Source organism: Jaculus jaculus, chromosome 2, assembly GCF_020740685.1.
Source record: "Jaculus jaculus isolate mJacJac1 chromosome 2, mJacJac1.mat.Y.cur, whole genome shotgun sequence".
In the NCBI taxonomy this organism is placed as follows: Eukaryota; Metazoa; Chordata; class Mammalia; order Rodentia; family Dipodidae; genus Jaculus; species Jaculus jaculus.
The window spans coordinates 46,000,575-46,012,957 of record NC_059103.1 but is presented as its reverse complement, the minus strand read 5'-3'; the positions used below and the strand labels follow the sequence as shown (position 1 = coordinate 46,012,957).

Genomic DNA, 12,383 nt, shown 5'->3' with positions numbered 1-12,383 from the left:
ACACACAAAAGGAAAAAAAAAATGAAATCATTCCTAACAAAGTCTTTTTTCCCATTCTCAACCTGTTCTCTCAATCACTCCAAGATCCTTCTCTGAGGGCTGAGGAGTAACCCTTGCTGTTCTTGGAGCTGTTTTTGAAGAACCTCAGTGTCCAGTTAGGTTCCTAGTTTCTTTCTGAAGAACATGACGTCCATACCAGGGAGAAAGGAGAGATTCTTTTGTGGGAACATTCAGTAACAGAGAAAGCCCACTGACTATACATGAGGTAGTAATGGTCAGTGTTTTGGTATTTAGAGTAGCCAGGAACTTAGTCAAACACTTGGCCCACATTGTCAGCTGAATCCTCCCCATGTTCACAAGGTAGATGCTGAGACTCCCATTGTACCAATGAATTCTACAGATGAAAATTCCAGTAACTTTCCTGGGGTTGACAGGGCACAGTATACCTGCCTTGTCTGCTCTCAGGAAATAGACAGAGCTCCCTGATTGGGGATTGGGTCCCTGAACTGGTGGCAGCCAAGGATCTTCACCTTCTGAGCCTACACACTGGAAGACTCTCAGTGTGGAGTTTTCTCAGTCCTTCTGTTTCTCTGCTTGGAACATGAGTCAGCTCTAGCTAGACACCTGGGCACACAGAGAGGCAGTTTGGTCAGATTTCTGAATGCTTTATAGGTCCTTCCACTCCTGGACTACATACTATTCTCCTCACATTCTGTCATCCTGCTCAGGTCAGTGTAGCTTCTCTCCGAAGACTGGGGAGATGCTGGACAGAGCGTCCTTTCAGGGTCCCCTGTCCCCTGTAACTGAGGCTTCATAGCACACTTCCTCTTTGTGGCGATCAGGAGAAGAGGTTAGACAGTGACCACATGGTAAATCAGCATACTGATGAAAATCTGTAAAATCCATAAAGCTGTTCTTCAAGTTCACCATTTCCCTCCTCCTCCTTTCACGGTTGGGCTGGGTCTGTGACGAGAGCACTGAGGATCTAAGGATTCCCCTAGAGTGACATTTAGAGCAGAACAAATACAACAGACAGAGATAGAGAGACACTGAGGAGATGGATGGATGGAGAGGGAGAAACTTGAAATTTGACTATCCTACTTTTATGTAGCACCTTTCCATGTTCACTTGAGGGATTCTTACTAATGTCATCTCCCTTTCTTTCCCAGTACAATCTGTGTATAAAAACACCTTGTCTGAAATGATTAGGAAGAGATAGGAGTCAGCACGCTGATGCACTGAACTCCATGAGGTAGCCAGTGGTGGGTGGCAGTGGCTTCGGGCTCTTGAGCTCACAAACTGCTCCTGTGCGTCACCCACCCAGTGAAGATCTCGATCGGTCTCCAGGACCCAGCTTTCTTAAGGGCTGTGGATTCCAGAGCTGTGCGTGCAGGAGGAGCAGCGGGAAGTCGTTCTGGGAGAACTTGCCTTGTGAATCAGAGGCTCTGCTGAGCTAAAGAGAAATTCCCTAGTAGAGAGACTCCAGAGCTAAATTTTGTGGTCTTTGGGTGCCCTGCTGATGCTAAGTATCCTATATAAAGTGCGTTCTCCCTTGGTGTTATTAAGTCACTCATTATTTCATCCATCCGCTATCCATCCATCCAAAGGATGTTTTTATTTATTTATTTTTTTCAGTAACTGCTGCATACTAGGCAATACTTGAGAGAAGTTACAGAGTCTTGTTCCTTAAATATTTCATTTGTGGTAATGTCTGACTGGCTTGTAAGCTATTCAAAGTGGGACTCAGGACAGAAAGGCTTCCTTATTGCAACTCAGCTGGGAAGGATCATTTCTGAGACTCTCAAAAAAAAAAAAAAATCCCTTGTGACTAACCGATCAATTTCACAGAGTGATGGGGACTGTCTATGCCTAATTGAAAAGACAGACAAGAAATAACTTCAGGTAGAGCAAGATGAGCTTTGAGTGAAAGGCACCATTCTGTTGTCTGTGTTAAGACACGTGTGACCCTATGTATGGTATTGATGATTTAATCTAGGATATCCTAGGGTTACCAGCTTGTAAAGAGGAAGCAAGGATAGCAATTTTGGCAAGAGGCAACCATATCCAGGAAAAGTAACAGAGGAGATGCAAGAAGAAATCTGCTTTCATGGCAAAGGCCCAGAGCATTGAGACGGATGTAGAAGTCCACGTGAGTCCTAGCTACTTCAAGAGCACATCTATGTAGATGGAGGGCAGGACCCAGTGTTTCTCTGTTCAAGAGCATTTCAGTTTTTGAGTGAGAAGGACTGCTTACAGAGGCTCTATCAGTTCAGGTAATTTGTACAGAAGAGGGGAGGGAACTGTGGACAAGTCTGGCTTACCATCCCAGGGTCTTTCCAAAATGCTTACTGTTATAACTATCCAAGGTACTGATGGTTTGATTCAAGTATCAAAACCATTGTGACACCCCTGTAAAGGGCAGCTATGCAGGTGGCCCTGCAACTTGGCTGCCCCAGGCCGACCAGCTGTGCCCTTGCTTACCTCCAGGGAGGAGCAGGTGTTGAACTTCTGGATGCCTGCCTGTCCTTCTGGCTTCATTTCTAAATGACAGCTGACCTTTGCTCCAAATTTTAGGCTTGCAGTAGATTGCCTGGGTGTGATGGAGGAGGAAGCAGTGGCTGCTTCTGCTCTTCTTACTTAATAGAGGGAGATAATTGGTGGCCCCTGGAGCTTGTCTTTCATAAGACAGGGCAGTCCGGCACTAGGAGGACACCATAGTTATGTTATGGACAATTCAGGCAATGAATGAGATGAGAATTCGAAGAACATGAGACAGTCCTGGTCAAACTTTGAGCACTTTGAGAGGGCTCACCAGACATTAGTGCCATTCTCCCATGTATTTAAGGAGCTTAGCCAGCATTGGTACAGTTCTGATGTTTGGGATAGTTTAGTGTTTATTGAGCAAACATGTATGTGTGCACATCTAGCCTCCAGAAAGAAAGATATTAGTATACATGATCTAATAAACCCTGGCCTGAGAAGCAAAGACACTTTGTCTCTGTCCCAGTCCATCTGAGTTACTATACCATCTCTTGCTCTTACAGGTCACATCTAGAATTTAAGACATGGATACAGAAGACACCAAAGTCCTTTCCAACTCTGATATTCAGGGTATCACCATAGGAAAATCTATTCATATAAGTCAGTATCAAAATCACATCTATAAGTGTTATGTGGAGATATACTCATCTCTAAGTATTAATCATCAGGATAATGTACATAGTTTCCTAAATAGCTGGTTGCAATGTATGTTAAATAAAGGCTTATTTGAGGAAATATTAAACACATGTAGACCAACCTACTCTGAATGAAGACTGGGGTGGGGGATAAGGAAGGGAATCACATGGGTATCTGGGCAGGAGAAAGAATGCAGAACTCCTCTTTTAGTTTACACAGACTTTCCTGGCTATGGAAGAAACTTCTGAGCTTTCCATCTTGTTGAGGGGTCAGACACAAGGGAGATTCTTATTTTGTGCTAGGTGCTAGGGGAGAGTGGAGGGAAGGACTGAGGAAGATGCTGCCCTGGGTTCTGTAAAAAACATAGGGATTATTGGTGGAAAATGGAAGCCAGGGAATGATTGTGCAAGGGGTGAAGTGCTCATGAGGTATGTTGATTGTGCAGAGAAGATACAGCCTGTTGTTCTGTTGGGTTCATGTAGCAGGAATGTATTATGGGAGTCTTGATTTGACCAGATTAGGGAATGCTCTGGATCTATGATCTTGAAATAAATCTATTTCTTCCATAATCTGTGTCTGGTTTGGATGTTCATCCAAGCAACATGAAGCTGTCTGTAATCGAGGTTTGGTACCCAGGGTGGGGTGGTGTTGCTGAAATGAATCTGGCCATGTGGATTTTCATCTTTTGGAACTTATGTGCTGGAGGAAGATATGTATGGACTTAGAAATTTTGACTGAAGAAGGCTCATAGTGTGGTAGCCAAGTTTATGGGCTATTTTGGTGAGAATTTGAAAAATACTAAATGAAGAGAGGATTATATTTGGAGACTTTCCTTGCGAACTTTCTAAGGGGAAGGAGAGACTGCGGATAACTTTTTTTTTGGAATTGGGTTTTTGGCATAAGGGCTTGCTGCATTCTTCTGTCCAAACCCTAAGAGTTTGATTAAGTTTGAATTTGAAAGGAATGAACTTGTATGCTTGATGGAAGATATAGAACTAAAAGATACAAGATTTGAAGTCGGAAAAATTCAAGCCAGTTAAAATTACTGGCATGGAGATAGGGTTCAGATTACTGTAGTAGATGACCACACATTTCTGGGATGGACTTCCAGACCAGGCACAGTTACAGGAAGAAGGTTTATTGAAGCAGGAGAAATTCAATAATGACAGAAGTTATCCCACTTTCACAGGACCAAGAAGAGAAGGAAAAGCCATCACTAAAAAGCAAGCAAGCATACTTTGCATAACTTTAGATTGGGATTCCAAATCCACCCCACTCCTTAGGGATGGACCCTAGAATCTGCCCACAGTAACACCTCCAGCCAGGTGACTGCAGATTTAAATTACAAACTTTAATTAAATGCTGAATATCTTGGGGACAATCCATTCAAACTACCACAGTTACTGATGCTGTCATTGTTAAAGATGGCCTACTATTTTACTTTGAAACAATGGAAAGGATGCCTGAGGTAAATCTAGCCAGGAGAGACTGACTGGTAGAAATGCAAACTCTTTAGAAAGGAAGAAACATGCTCTTCAAGGCCATGATTTATTCCATCCATAGATTAACATTGGCTGTGCCCCTACACACCTGGTATTGATTTTGAAAGCATGAAAATACATGGAAGTCAGTCATGAAATGCACACAATATCTGGAGGAGCTGCTGAGATGCAGTATATGAGGCAGAGTATGCTGTCTCTGATAGAGAACCAAGTGAGCCCATTGGAAGATGGAACTGTGGTTTGCAATGGAGACCAGAAGATGTTTTGAATATACCAGGACTTTGCAGAGGCAACCTTGAAGTGTTGTTGGCTTGGGATGGAAGTTTTCCCTTGTTACTCAGCCCAGCAGGAGGGATGGAAATTTGGAAATCCAAAGACTATCATCGCTGGTTATGGATCTTGTACTTGAACTGCAAATGCTTGATGTTTCCCTGATGGTTACTGATTTTGCAATGCTCCAGTCTCTCCCTGTTATCCTTTATACCATTGAGATGTTTTCACTGTGCTAGCCCATGTTGAATGTATACAACTGTCCGATTTTACAGAACTCATGGTTATCTCAGAGGAGATTTGGGACTTTGCAATAACTTAAAGTTGACAAAGACTGTGGGGACCTTTGAAGTTGGACTAAAAATAGTTTACAATGTGAGATGGTCATAAGTCTATTGGGTGTTAGAGGTGGAATATGGTAGTTTCAGTGCATGTCTCATATAGATTCAGGTGTTTTGTTAAGCTTGTCACTTGGATCTCTAGCCACCTGGTTGGAAGAGGTTTTACTAGGGGAATGGATTCTGGACTCCATCCCTAAGGTACGTTTGGGTGCAGATATGATTTTCTAGCCTAAAAGGTACACAGAAAACTTTGAGCATGGCCTGGGTCCCCCTGCTCCTTGCTACCTAGTTTGTACATGATGATTTTGGGGTTTTGCCAGCTGTTTGTTTGTTTCTCTCTGATTGGACGTATGGAAGCAGCTTCTCCCACTATTAGTGGAACTTCCCTACTGTACCTATGAACTTTAAATGAATCCTTTCCTCCCATAATATACATCTGATTTATATGTTCATCCCAGCAATGTGAAGTTGTCTACAACAGGGAGATTGGCTTTCTTTTTCTTTTTCTAAATACAGCAATGCCCTTACACATAAGTGGAGAAGAGAAGGAGGGAATATCCATACAGCTACCTTAGGATGTCACCACACAGCAGGACTGAGGGAGAGTGAGCCCCAACCAGAGGTAGAACTGAAATTACAACAATATCCAGTTAATTGTACAAGTGCCTTTGGTTTTCTGATTATGCTGAAGGGATGAGAGGTAAGAGGAGCATCCTTAGACATCTTGATTCTTGTTTCTTTGATAAATTTAGTCATTTTCTAAAGACTCCACTAATTAACTTTTCTGAAGAGTTCAGAATTAGTGATACTTTATGATTGATGGACTGAAGAGGACCTTGAGTAAAAGAAAAATTTTAACATATACAGTGGGTCCCAACTCAGCCCATTGTCTTTTGGAGTATGTTATTGATGGTTTTTCCTAGTTCGGGGTACATGATGGAAATGCCCATCACACAGATCTTCTTTCCTTGTAGAAGCCCCAGGGTTCACTTCCTGTGTTTCAGGCAGGATGTCACTAGTAATGTGGGAAAGCTAGGATTTCACCTGCCTGTTTCCAGTCTATTTTGCTTTATGTATGCTTGACAGGTCATTCCTATCCTATGGCAGAGAACCTAGGAAATCTCTTCTTTCCCTTTCCTTCTCCAAATGAGGGAACTAGGTGGATGGGAAAACTGGGGTATGTTTACGTTCTAACATGATGTCTTCTCAAAACTATTTTAACCACTTTAAATGGGACCCATTCATACACAGTGTGAATGGACAAGTTGCACTTTTTGTGTGTGTGTTAGAAAGGGATATAAATGCAGATGGTCATGATGGAAAATTTTCACCCTCAGAAGGTAGGGGAACAGGGCAATGGTGTGAAAGAGTGAATTAGCTATGGCAAATCTTGTTAGTGTCCATTGTCAGCAGAGAAGCTAAGCCATCTGTGGCCACTTGCAAAATTGTTCCTTGTTTGTTCAGGCTCCCCACTGAAGCACATCTTTGTGGCGTCTGATGATTTGCATATTGTCACTTGTTTGCCAACTAGAGAGTGTCTTGACATGTATATGTGAGAGGGCATCTGTGTGGACACGTATGTGTATGCTGAACAGAGCTCAGTGTTGGTATACTTTTGAAATGGATGTTGAGTGGAGTGTGGGTAGCTCTAGGCTTAGTAGGAGAAGATGAATCCTGGGATATTCTGTGCATATTAGTTTGAGGTGATCCTGGTTCACATCTCCAGTTCCTGAGCTCTTGTCCTTTTCTTTCCTGCTGCTTAGGCCTTTTACTTTTTTGGTAACTTCTAAGTATTTTTTTTTTTTTAATCAATGTTTTGTGGGAGCAAGAGACAGAAGGTGGCCAGAGCAGTTTACTGTCAGCTCCTAGTGGCATTTGACCTCAGCATGGCTGAATCATGCTGAGTGGGAGATACTATCATGCCCTCCTCTTTATTTTCTAAGTGTTTATGTTGGACCTTTCTCCAGGTGCTATAGGGGTCCAAAGCCTGGATGGCCACCATCATTCCTGTCGTCAAGGAACTTTCATCCATGGTGATATGATGCCTAATGGGCTTGGGATAAACAGTCCTGGAGGGCACAAGGGGAAGTCATTGGGTTAGGCGGTAATTGAAGGAAGGCCTTGACTTGACTGTCCACGAGAGAGACAGAAGATTGTGTAAGACATGCACTTAGAAGGCCTCTTATATGAGGTTTCTGAGATGTCCAGTTTAGCCAAAGAAAGCTACAGCTGAAAAATCTTCAACAATTAGCAAAAATCCTGATTGTCATTGGCTCAGTATCCTATGGGAAGGCTGATATAATGGGATCAGAAACTGGGAGAGGAGTTTGGATCCTTTTGCATTACCTTTCAGCAATTATTAGTATTCTCTACAACTCTGGCAACTTAATTGGCTGAAGTTTCCTCGCACCTTAATTTTTCCTTTGCTCAGTAGGCATCTTCATTGTTTTTCTTCCTTCTTCTGTGCCTCTCATTCCTCTTTATTGGAAGAAAATTCTGCTTATAAAGAAAGTTGCTGCTTTCATCTCTTCTGAAGCCCTCTTTGTATTGTCAGACAGTATTCCCCATGGCTGTGCAAGAGGGCCACACTGGTCACCATTGCTGGATGAATTCACGCAAAGAAAAAGAGAGCGGAAAGGGACCCTGCAAATTCTCCGAGCAGACTTTTCTTCACAGAGGAAGATATGGAGGCCTGCTAAGTGGCCTACTTTGATTTGTCCAAGATCATAGGACCAAACATTCCCATATTGGAAAAGAAAACAAACAAACAAACAAACAAACAAGACCCAAGCATTCTACCCTTTCTAGCCATCACATGCTGGGTGCAAAAGGAGAGACCTTAGATTGCCTTGGCCAGTTATGGCCCTTGGTTGGGAGCCTGTCTTTCCTGTTTTCTTGACCCATCTCATTACAGATTGAAGCTTTTCCCTTGAACCCTCCTGAACCCACCATGCCCAGGAAAATCTGATAAAAGAGCCTTTCATTTCTCAGCTGCCCCGTGCATGCATTCAGAGAAGAGGAGGTGGCAAATGGGGGGTGGGGAAGGAAGAAAACATTTGTCTTTCACAAATGCTTCACTGCTGGGCATTTTGAGAAACAGCTAAATAATGGTTGTGGCTATTACAAAAGATAAAACTGACCCACTAGTTATGCAGTTACTTAAACATGATTTACCCTGTATAATGCTGCCTGGGACCTGAGTGTCTCATTTCTAACAAGCCAAGAGACAGAGCAATTAATTACATGGAAAGGAGTGCTGTCAGACAGGATCCTAGTTGTTGCAAAAGAAAAATAAGTCCTCAAATATTTCCCACCTTCCTCAGATACATGCTGCACCATTCACAGTAGACCATGCTGGTGGACACATGCAAGGATGGGGAAGGAGGGAATATTAGTGGTCCTTGTGCAAGGTGTGTGAGGCCATTCTGAAAGATTAGGAAAAGGCATGAGTGTTAGGAGAAAGCAGTGATTGGGGGAGGGAAAGGGACTTGTCAGGGGTGTATTTTATGGATTTTGTTAATATGAAAATTGAGAACATTGAGAAAAGTAATATCTCTGAGTCCATTTACCTGAGGCCTTCTATGATGTGATAAATCTTCTAATCATCTTTTGATCACACTGATAAATCCCACTAGAACCCTCTGGCTCCTAATTCCTCTAGCATGGACACTATGCCTCCCTTGGCTAAACCTACTCACTGGGAAGTCAGTGTGGTGTAGCTGGGAAGATGAGAAGGTAAAGGCTGGAGGATTTGAAGGTTAAAGGTCAAAGAACAGGGATTAACAACAGGCAAAAGCCAGGATTGAAATATTTTCTGAAGGCTGATAGGCAACAGAATGGAGACAGACAAGTGGCCAATTCCTGTTTTCTTTTCTGATTGAGAAAATATTTTGAGTGGTATTCAGTCATACTGCATAATGAGGGGGGGTGGGGGCTGAAAGTGGAGAGAGAAAGAGAGAACATGAATGAGAGAGATTATTAAATTACTGTTGGAAGCCAGTTCATAGAGTTGTTTACATGAGCCATCATTCTCCCTTGTGTTCTCATTTGCTCAGCCCAACATTCATTTCTTCACTCATTCATTCACCACATAATCATGGAGATCCTGACAAATGAAAGACAGCTTCAGCCTCCCAGGCAAGGGGGAGGGAGGGAGGGTCAGGAGCAGGTGATCACAGCTTAATATGAGCCTTTTTGGTATTGTTTTCTTTCACCACCTATCTCTTGCAATCATCTGTGTATGCTCAGAGGTTAGTGAATACTACGTTATAATTTAGCAGCTAAGAGAGACTATACAGGGATTATAGGCTTAGATCTGGCCATACAAAGGTACTGGTTCTTAATGGGCTGTCTCAGCACTGTCCACAGAACTGTGCCTCAGTGCTGGAGCTGTGCGCATGCAGGTGGACAGCCAGGCTTTAGAGGAGCTGTTAGGAAATAAAACAGTTGTGTTTTAATTCAACCATGGCCAATTTCCCTTCTACCCTATCTGGCCCTGCCTGCAAAGAATGGCTGGTCTTTTCAGGAACACAAATTCATTGAGATATGCAAGTTGATAGTGGTTTAGTAGGTTTGTGTGTGTGTGTGTGTGTGTGTGTGTGTGTGTGTGTGTGTGTGAGTTGAAGGCGCATAGAGCTGGGAAGGCTTTGGGGTCCTATGCAGAGGGGAGCCCCCAGATGTTGATTGGCATCCTCCTGTGCCCTGTGAGGCTGGGGCTGGTCCTGAGCCTTCCTAGCCTTCCCAGCAGGCCCTGGGTAAGCTGCTGCCTCTTCTAGGCAGTGACGATTTGCATGATTTCGTCAAAACCTCTCCCCCACCTCTTCTCCATTCTCTTCTCACAGCCACCAAGGCAATCATAGACACAGAGGAAGTTTAAATTTGATACAGTTTCCATTTTTACTTAGATATTGATGATCAGGTTTACAGCCATACCACCCTGAACACACCCCATCTCATGATCTGGAAGTTAAGCAGGGTCAGATCTGGTTAGCACTTGGATGGGAGAAACCTATGACCAGGAGGAGGGGCCTAGGTGATTGTGGTGGCTAGTGGTGGGAAGGGAGGCAAGAGGAACTTCAAAGGGTCAGGCTTTTCTAGACCTTCTGGCAGCATAGAGGACATTATAACACAGAGCCTTCTTATGACCTTGAGAAGGTCTGTTAACACAGATGAGCCTAAATAATGGTACCAAACTGCCTGTATTCACTGAAATGAAAACTAATAAATTAAATTAAAAAAAAAATCAGATGAGGGCTAAAAAAAAAGGTGTCTGGAGTTCTTTGACTTTTAAGCTTAGAAACCAATTTCCTGCCTTCCAGTTTAGGAACTATTCCTATAGCTTCATGAATTTATATAGTTTTAAAACTTTAAAAACTAACTCAAGTGAGTTATAAAAAAACAGGAGTAGTAGTTCTAAGATTTGAGATTTTAGTTATAATACTCCTAGGTACATAATATTTTCTTTCTAAATTAGCTTTGTTGAAGACTCAGAGTTGATCTGCAGGTTAAAAATTTGAGACTTTTTTTTTAAATTTTTTTTTTTTTAATTTATTTGAGAGCGACAGACACAGAGAGAAAGACAGAGAGAGGGAGAGAGAGAGAATGGGCACGCCAGGGCTTCCAGCCTCTGCAAACGAACTCCAGATGCGTGCGCCCCCTTATGCATCTGGCTAACGTGGGACCTGGGGAACTGAGCCTCGAACCGGGGTCCTTAGGCTTCACAGGGAAGCGCCTAACCGCTAAGCCATCTCTCCAGCCCGAGACTTTTTTTATAAAGACCCTATCTTCACAAATGTCACCTGTCACAGATATATTCTGTTCCATTCAGAGTCATATGTAGAGAAAAGCCCAAGATGAAAGAGCCTGACTAAGTTATATGTCAACCACATACCACTATATATTACTGTATATATACAGCCTATTTCTGCCTTCACATCTGGGGTCAACTGGGGAGATAAATCCCATTGCCATTGACCTTACTGTCTAGTGGGTAATGATGGGTAGAAAATGACCTTGGGGAGTTTAAAGCATCACCCAAATGCAAAATGAATATTGAAAGCTTTCTCTTCTCCTTTCTCCCTCCCGTCTTCTCACCCTTGTTCACTCCCTCCCTTCTTCCCTTGCTCCCTTCCTTCTTTCTTCCCTTTCTCCCTCTTCTTTCTTTCATTTTTCTTTCTTTTTCTTTAGTTCCCCCTCTCTCCTTTAGCAGTCTAAACTTGCTTCAGTTTCTCCTTACAAGCACTTCTGTTTGAAATTATTTTCCACAATGTTAATTTGCTAGCAAGAATAAAGCTCATTTAGTTGCAACATTTGGCTCAGTGCTCTTTTTTCTTGAAGAGAAATATATATTTGATCCACATGTTTTATGATGTGTTTATGTATGTAGATATCTAAACAGAATTTTTTTTTTTTGATTTTTCAAGGTAGGGTCTCACTCTAGCCAAGGCTAACCTGGAATTCAGTATGTATTCTCAGGGTGGGCTTGAACTCATGACAATCCTCTCTTTGACTCCCAAATACTGGGATTAAAGGCTTGTGCCACCATGCCCGGCTCAAAAACAATTTGTTAAGGTTTTCCTGTTGATGTCACTCATCTTGGTATAAAATAATATGATCAATGACGTTTATGGTTTTAAACATTTCTTTTAAATTCTTCCATTTTCGTTTGAAAGTCTGTTAAGGATTTGTTGCCACATATCTGTATTACGCATTTCACAAAGGTGCATGCAGATGACATCGCAAACTTGCTGTTTCAGAGGGAGCCTCTGCACCAAATGAGCAGTGTTGTGTTGTCTTTCAGTGCGTGGAAGGAGAAGTGGGCAGATTCTGGGCATTGTAGAAGGTTGCTAACTGAGGTTCAGAATTTTCTCTTCAGTCACACACACACACACAAAAAAAAAAAAAAAAAAAATCCCCAGCAAGCAGCTCCTAGGTGTTTTTACCAAGTTACCAAAAATACCTTAAATATTGTAAAATTAGGGCTGGAGAGATGGCTTAGCGGTTAAGCACTTGCCTGTGAAGCCTAAGGACACCGGTTCGAGGCTCGGTTCCCCAGGTCCCAAGTTAGCCAGATGCACAAGGGGGCGCACGCGTC

General features: G+C 42.7%; 1 protein-coding gene across 1 annotated transcript in view; it reads left to right on the top strand.

The window, feature by feature from the left end:
- Nucleotides 1-12,383, top strand: part of Setbp1 (SET binding protein 1) — a 404,432-nt gene that overhangs the window by 36,373 nt on the left and 355,676 nt on the right. The gene's annotated exons all lie outside the window — the stretch shown is intronic.